Here is a 7815-nt window from a genome sequence, read left to right as displayed (position 1 = left end):
AATAAATACATCCTCAGGCATTATTTACAAGCTCACATAATTTACCTATGCTATTTGGCAAAGCAACTTCGCAAAAGAATGAATGAATAAATACTTCATAACTGCTGGTAGAGCAGACTGGGTCCTGTAATGAAGAAAAGATTTATGTCACCTTATTTCAGCCCAAATAGCAGCAGCCTCGGCTTGTCTCAGCCCAGTGCTTCTATTTAAATGTTACTTTCATATATTATGTGGCATTAATTTAACTATAGCTCATTAAGGCAGAATGAAATGGTTAAATTAACTTATCAACCCATAATGATGATGAATGAGGTATTAATTCAGATACAAGCTGGGCAATTTGCAAGTTTACGCATTCTGATGGTTCTCAAATAACATTTTGAATAGCGGGTCAGCGCCTCAATCAATTACATAAGCATGTAAAGTCGGTCTCTCGGAAAAAAATCCTTTTTCATGCATATGCATTAAAACATGTTCGCAATTATCCTCGGAAATTGCCTTCATTGGATTAAGCAGCAGCCTTGGACGCGGGTTCTGATCTTCCCTGGGCTTTTATTAAAGCTCTGAGCAGCTTTGGCAATAACAGAGTGGATGGGCTGTTTGTTTAAAGAGTGTTTACCAAAGAAAGGGGCGGCGGGGCGCACCGGTTGATAAACACGGACCCATCTCCTTGGGAGAAGCTGCTGGGAATCGCCTGCTGGCCCAGCGGCTGGGGAGACTACCCTGTCAACCAGACACCAAACCTGAGGTCGGCTTTCCCAGCTGGTAATGAATCACCTACTCAAAGCCAGCTTTGGACGCAGGCGGTGACCGCCAGGGGAACACCGTGCCCCTGCGTGGCCCAGCGTTCATCCTCTCAGGGACCCTGGCGGGGCCGGATGGGTAAACCCAGCAGCTTCCGGAGACCCTTGGTTCCTCCAAGCCAGACCAGGAGATGATTTAACTTACTCCTGAGATGGGGGCTGCAGGCAAGGGGTTTTGATGAACCCTTTGGGGAGTGCTGAGTCTAGGAAGCTGGTGTTGTAAGGGTGCTGTTACAACCCTCATGCCAAGAGACTCTGGCAGCTTTGGGGGGGGGAGGAGGGAGGGAGGCTAGCCCTAGTTCCACCCTGGAGTGGAAGCTGCGGGAGGGCAGGGATAGGCCACATATTCTAAGCCCCACTTTTCTTCCCCTCTCCCTGTGTTTGCCCACCCTGATTGCAAGGCCTGACTCAAGTTTTCTCAGACAAGTTCAGAGCCCCAGGACAGAAGGTTTTGCAGGGAGGCAGGAAGATTAAAATGGGGGTTTCACTGGGATCTCCTTACATTTAGTTGTTTCCTCTGCGACCCCCCCCCCTTTCTTATCTTGGGCAGTTAACATTTAAGTATTTCCATTTTCCAGGTACTGCTAAAAGCACGTTTGTATATTAACTCATTTAATTCTCTCCACACCTCTATGATACGGTTTCTATCACTATCTCCATTTTACTGAGGGATAAACTGGCTATGTGACAAACGCTTTTTCAAAAACGGTAGATTGGAGTTCAATCCCCGCGACCCAGATCCTCCCGTTGGTGATCTCAGTCTCTCCGCTAAGCTGCTCCAGGAGGCTGGGCCTCAAAGAGTGACACGGGCAGCTCCCCCGTGCTGGGGAGCTGCCCTCCGAATGGGGGGCACCCTTCCGGCAGGTCTGCGTTTGTGTTGACCAAACAGGAAGGGCCCTGGACCGCTGGAGCCTGCAGAAGGTTGAGGCTTGGTGGTAGGCCGCCAGGGCTGCAGAGGAGGTGTGGGGTGAGGTGGCCTACCCCCCACCACTCACGACCCTATCTTGGCTCCCCTCCCAGGGGGGTCCTTCCCTCCTTTGGGCGGATCAGCTTCTGCAGTCAAATACTCTGCCCCTGAGCTATACCCCCAGGCCTTGGGCGGATCAGCTTCTGGAAGGGCTTCCCGGATCGCAGCTTCGCACCCCTGAAGGAGCTCTGCTTTCTCAGGTTCAGCCCAGGCCAGACCCCCCAGCGAGAGGACCGGCAGCCGGGGGATGCCCACCCAGACTCTGCCCCCCTCCATTTCGTACTCGGTGCAGAACACCAGGTGAAAAAGGGCACGTAAGGGCGGCCGGCGTTTCGGTGAGGGCAGTGGGCCTGGCGAATGAAGCTGGGCGCCTGGGTGGGTGGGGACAGGTCGCGCGTCTATACTAAGCAGGGGCGCTCGGGGCTCCAAAGCCGCCGCAGGGGACGCCCCCGTGGGCACCCCCTGTTCCCCGCCCTCCCCCCTGCCCAGGAGGGGGTCAGAACCGCTGCAGGACCATCTAGGACGTGTGCGCCGCCACGGGCTGAACCTGGGGGGATGCGCGATCCCTGCGGGTTCCAAACGGGCTCCACCGGGGCGAGAAACCAGGAGATGGGAATAAGGGAGAAAGTGTAAAGGCTGCACTCTGGGCCGTGACTGCTGGCGCCAGGCCTTCGCCTGCACGACTCTCCTTCCCCCACACTGCAGGCGCTTCTCTGCCCCGCTGGCTGTCCCGGTCACCTGGGGGCGGGGGTGGGCGCTTCGTAGAAGTGGCTCACCACCGCTCCGGTGCACCGGCCAGGGAGTGGTGAGGGGAGGGCAGCGGCCAGGCCACTGCTGAGTGTGTCACGGACACAGCTCCTCTGGCCAAGCGGCAGGAGACTCCCACGGGCGTGTGCAGCGACCAGTTCAGGAAAGTGCTTACCCAGGCTCCAAGCACCTCTCTACTTCTCTGACCGCTGCCTCTCTGACCACCAGGCCGTCCAGCGAGAGGCCACAAGAAGGCGAGGTTTAGGGGGCCATTCCGGGGCATCCCCGTGGGCTTCTGCAGCGCCGCCCTCCAGCAACTCCTGGCAACCTTTAGGTCACCTCTTCTGGCAAACTTCCTTGATTTCTCCCCCTTCCGCCTTAGAGACTCCAGCTTTTTCGTCACATTCGATGTGGCAGGAGGGCAAGCCCGAGGTTTCAGCACAGAATCTCTAGAGTCTCAATAAATGTCTGTTGATTTAATGAATGAATAAATGAAGGGGACAAAGAAGAGGCCAAAGGCTCCTGAAGCACCCTGGTCTGCAGATGGGAGAGTGAGCAGGAATGGGGTCAGCAAGGCCAGAGAGGTTCAATTCCTGGGAAAGGAAAGCAGGCATCAGGAAACACTTGCCTTAACTGCCACCTGTAGTCGGGAGGCAAGGGATGGAGGCAATGACTAGCTGTCAGGGTCTCCTGGGATGCCGTCCCCAGCTGGGGTACTGTGCAGAGGAAGGGATGGGAGGGACGCTTCTGGGTTCTTCCCTGGGTGGGTTTCTCCCCACATCCGATGTTCAGAGCCTAGTTCTCCACTGCCTGTGGATCCACCAAGAAACACTCCCACCCAATGCCAAAGGGATGGACCAGGCCCCAGTGGCCCACAGTTCTCTAGAGAAGAGGAAATGGGATGAAGGAAAAGAGGGCAGAGGTTTCCTAGGAATGTTTGTTTGTTTGTTTTGTTTCCTAGGAATCTGACCAGGTCTGCAAGGAGAGAGAAGAGCCCCAGGCCTGCTGGCTTGAGGGACCTGGACCCAGAGAGACACCCAGGATAGTGACAGAATTATGTCTCTGACTGATGATGGATGCAGCTGGGAGGATGGGCAGAGACAGCAACAGACTCAGGGCCAGTAAAGCCCAAAGTAGGTCCGATCCTGGGGATGAGACCAGACAGAGCTGCAGTTTGAAGATGTGGCCTCCCAGGCAGTGGGCTCCAGATCTTTCGGGAAGTAGTTGGGGAGGAGGGGAGACAGGGGCAGGGACACAGGGCCTTGTGGTCTATATGCCTCTAGATCTAAGGGTGCTGGGGGAAATCTTGCAGACTCACATTCTAACTGGTCTCCTCCCCTTCCACAGTCACAATTTACCCAAGACGAGAGGCTGTATAACCTCCTGGTTTGAATACCTTCTCTGTCATTAATTGGTGGTGTGACCACAGGCAAGTTACTGGCCCATTTTGTGCCTCAATTTCCTCATCCATAAAATAGGGACAGTCCTGCCCTAATGGGTGTTGGGAAGATTGAGTTAGTATGTGCAAAGCTCACTCTAGAGTTTGAAGTTCTGCCTCTGAGTTGTTCTGGTTAATAAGAAGGAGCGGCGTGTCTGCAGACCCAGCCTTGCTCCTTTCCTGAACCACCCTTGCCCTTTCTTGCCACTGCTCTCAGAGCCCCCTAGGCCAGACAGGCTCCCAAATGCTCCCACCCCCAGAGTGTCAGAGTGTCAGATCCAGGCCTGAGGTCAAGGGCAGAGTCAGGCAGCAGGTAAGGCGCAGTGGGAGTGTGAGTGCAGCCTGCTCTGCTTCCAGAAAAGCAAAAAGGAAGGGGGAAAAAAGCCTATCTTGAACATTCTCTACATGCCTGGCACTGTGCTAGGCATGAAGAAACCTAAGGGAACGCAAGAGGAAAAAGTAAGTCTTCATTGAACCCTCACAGGGAGTTGTCTGCCTGCTTTCTGCGTCATTCCTATTTCATAGCTGAGAAGACAGAAGCTGGGAGTGGTTAAACAACTAGCCCAAGGTCATGAAACTAAAACAGCCAGAGCCAAGATTAGAACCTAGGGTGGAGGTCCTCAGCTCAGTTCTCCCTCCTCCTCTCCCCGCCCACAAACCCCCCACCCCTCCCAACAGTGGCCCTGAAAATCCTCCCCGCCTTTTGTTGGTGAGTGACCCTGGAAGAACTAAAGGGTCAGGTAGCCCAGTAGAGCTTTGGGAACCACATGCTACCTCCTTCACCAACACACTCCACATTCCATCCTCTTAAAATTAAAGCAGCAGGTTGTTGGACTCCTCCTGGCTAGAGCTCAGGTAAATGATAGATCTCTGCCTCTCAGTTTTCTCTTCTGTAAAATAGGTATGGGTATAACAACAGAAATTGTTTCGTGTGAGCAGCTTGTTGAGAAATAAAGCCCTTTAAAGTCTGCTTGGCATGTAGTTAGCGTTCAGTAAATATACTCGTTGTAGTTAATTTTCCTGTCTTCCCTGGCTGAGCAGGCAGGAGAAAGCCCACTGGGCAAGGAGATCTGGCTTGGACATGCTCAAGTGTGTGAACCCTGCACGTCAGTTTCTGGTCTGAGCCTCTGCTGCCGCTTTTGAAATTTATGGGCAGGAGTAGGGCTCCTCTTGGTGATTGCACACCGTGGGTCTCATTGTAGGGGACTCGGTGGCTACAGAGCCTTTGGGCTGCCTGCGCTGGTGTTGACTGCTTCACGGGCAGTCTTGGCATCAAGTGTAGTGACAATGTTCTTAAAGCACTGTGGTCCCAGGTGCTGGGTGGGGGCCCAGGAGAGGAAGGGAGCTTTCCACCCTGCCCTGAAAGCATCCTGGGAGACCCACAGAAGCGGACTCTGACCGCCTGCACGTGGGGATTCCCAACGGGAGCAATCCCTAGGAACCGGTGGGATGTTGGATGTGTTCCAGGTTAGGCAGAGTGGCTGACCCAGGGGACTGGGGCCACTGGCTGTGCCAGACAAGTGCAGGCTTAAGCTTCTGGACTTTTCTATCAAAACCTTAGTTTTCCCACATGGGTAAGGGACCTCTGTATCTGCCTCCCTTAGCAGACTCCTGAAACCCTGCTCCTAGCTGCTCCACATGCTCCTAGCTGGTCTTACCCAAGTCTTAACTACAAGTGTCTTCTTAGTACATCATTGGTGTTTATCATGGAGATTGAACCCAGATGAACCGTGTGCTCTGGAAACTTTAACGCTTTGAAAACTGAAAAGTGGCAGACCTCACTTGTGATTCCGGCGTCCCAGCAGCGGTGGGTGACCCGCCGCATTTCTGACCTCTGTCCTCTGCTTGTCTTGTGCAAACCGGAGCTCTCCCCAGCGCGGAGCTCCCCACGCGGTTTCTGGGGTTAGAGGACAGCGACGGCTGCCTGGTGGGGAAGGGCAGAGGTCCGCGTACTCGGGGACTTGGTTTTAAAAGTGGCGAGGTGCCTTGCTGAGAGTCCTACATTCCCTAACTGATGCGCGCGGTCCCCGCGGTGAGGAGCTTACAACGCGGCGGGTTCAAGAGCCTGGAACCGGCAGAGTGCCGCCTGGGTGCAGGTACTCTCCCCAGGCCAGCGGGTCCTGACCCGCTGCAGCCTCCCAGGCCCAGAATGGGGACTGACCCACGGGCGCGATCCTGCTACCCCTGACGTGGAGCAGGGCGCGGCCCCGGCGAAAATCAACAAGGTCTTCCAGTCTCTCGCACAACTCCAGCCCTGAGCGTTAGTGACCTTGTAGGGCCAGAGGATTTTCTTTTCTTTTCTTTTTTAAGAGAAAGGAAAGGAACACAAACGTCTATTTCGGACCCGATGGTCATTCCTGGTCATCCTAGTCATTCCTACCCTCACGGCCACTTTCGGTTCTGTCTCCCTGTATCTTTGGAAAAAAGAGAATCCAAAGAAGGTCACGGACGTACGCAATCCCACAAACCGGGGGATTTCAAGGTGGTTCCGCAGCCTCGTGCGCGGAGGAAGCCGAGGGCTTGTTGGGGGCGGCCCCGGACCCACAGCCTCTGCGATTTTCCAAGCAGCCAGATGTAGTCAGTTGCGCGGCGAGGGTCGGAGAAGCCGGGGATTGGCCAGACTCGGTGAGAGGGGATATGGTTTCGGCAGCCGCCCAGGCACCGCTGGAAAGGGGCGCTGGGGCAGGCAGGGCCCCTCGGGGAGGTGGGCGGGCAGAGCCCCCAACGTTTTAACAGCGGGGGACGCGTCCACTTTGTGACCTGCGGGCCTGGTTATCCGGGGACAGGGACGGATGGCTAGAAAAGCTTTTCCCGGGGATGCCCGGAAGCATTTGGAGATTTTCTGAAAAGGACTGGCTCCCCAGATACTTCTCTGGGGAGAATGGGGCATCACCTTTTCAAAGGGCCGGCACTCTGGGTGGGGGGAGGGCTTTTTATAACGTGCCAGCGGTGTTTGTGGGGGCCAAGTTTCTTCTTAGCGTGCCTGAACTTGGCATAGCCCCCAGGACCTCGGTTGTTGTAGGTGGACACATGCACCCACACGCGACCCCAACCACATGGCAAAGGGTCATTAGAAGTTGGGGACTCTAGCGACGCCCAGGTTTTCTGTCTAGCTGTTTTTCTAAAGTTCGCCGGTATAGGAAGGAGGGTTTGAACTATCGCCGCTCAAGTCCCTGCAAAATTACATGTCCCTGATCCGCTTCCCCATCCGCTCCATCTTCTCTCAGCGATCTGCCCCACCATTAGTAGCTGCGTTGAGATTCTCTTACGGAGTCCAGGCCATCACTAAGGAGGGCTCTAATGAAATGGCGTGGGGCTGAGAGTGCCCCCTTCCCCTTGGCCAAGTCTGACCCCCGCTTTCCACCTGCACCATTTACTTGCTGTGAGACCTTGGGCAAGTTATTTAACTTTTCCCAGCATCCTTCTCTGTGAGATGGGGGTGGGGGATGAGTGATAGTCCACTTCAAAGAAGGCTCATAAGGACTTCATGAATTATTTCCGGTTACACAGAAAGCAGTGTGCCTTATAGGAGGCCCGCCATATGTCATTTCCCTTTATGCTCACATAAGGGCTGTCCCACAGCCTCTCTCTCTCTCTCCTACACTAAGGCGCAGTCAGGATGAGACCCAGATGGTCAGGATCTGCGGATATAAAGTCCTGGAGAGGAGTGGTTGGTCAAAGGTCTGTCAAGAGGTTTAAAAAATGGCAGGCAGGCTTTGGCCCAAATGATTTGAGAAAAATTCCTTTTCTCTTCCATAATCTAAGTTCCCACATCATTTGTAATGCCTTTCTGCTTCAGGTTTGCTGTGAAACCTCCTTCTTCTTTCCCTCCCTCCCTTCTTTTACCCCCCTTTACTCCT

Source organism: Lutra lutra, chromosome 3 (genome assembly GCF_902655055.1).
Source record: "Lutra lutra chromosome 3, mLutLut1.2, whole genome shotgun sequence".
Classification (NCBI taxonomy): Eukaryota; Metazoa; Chordata; class Mammalia; order Carnivora; family Mustelidae; genus Lutra; species Lutra lutra.
This window is presented reverse-complemented; position numbering follows the sequence as displayed.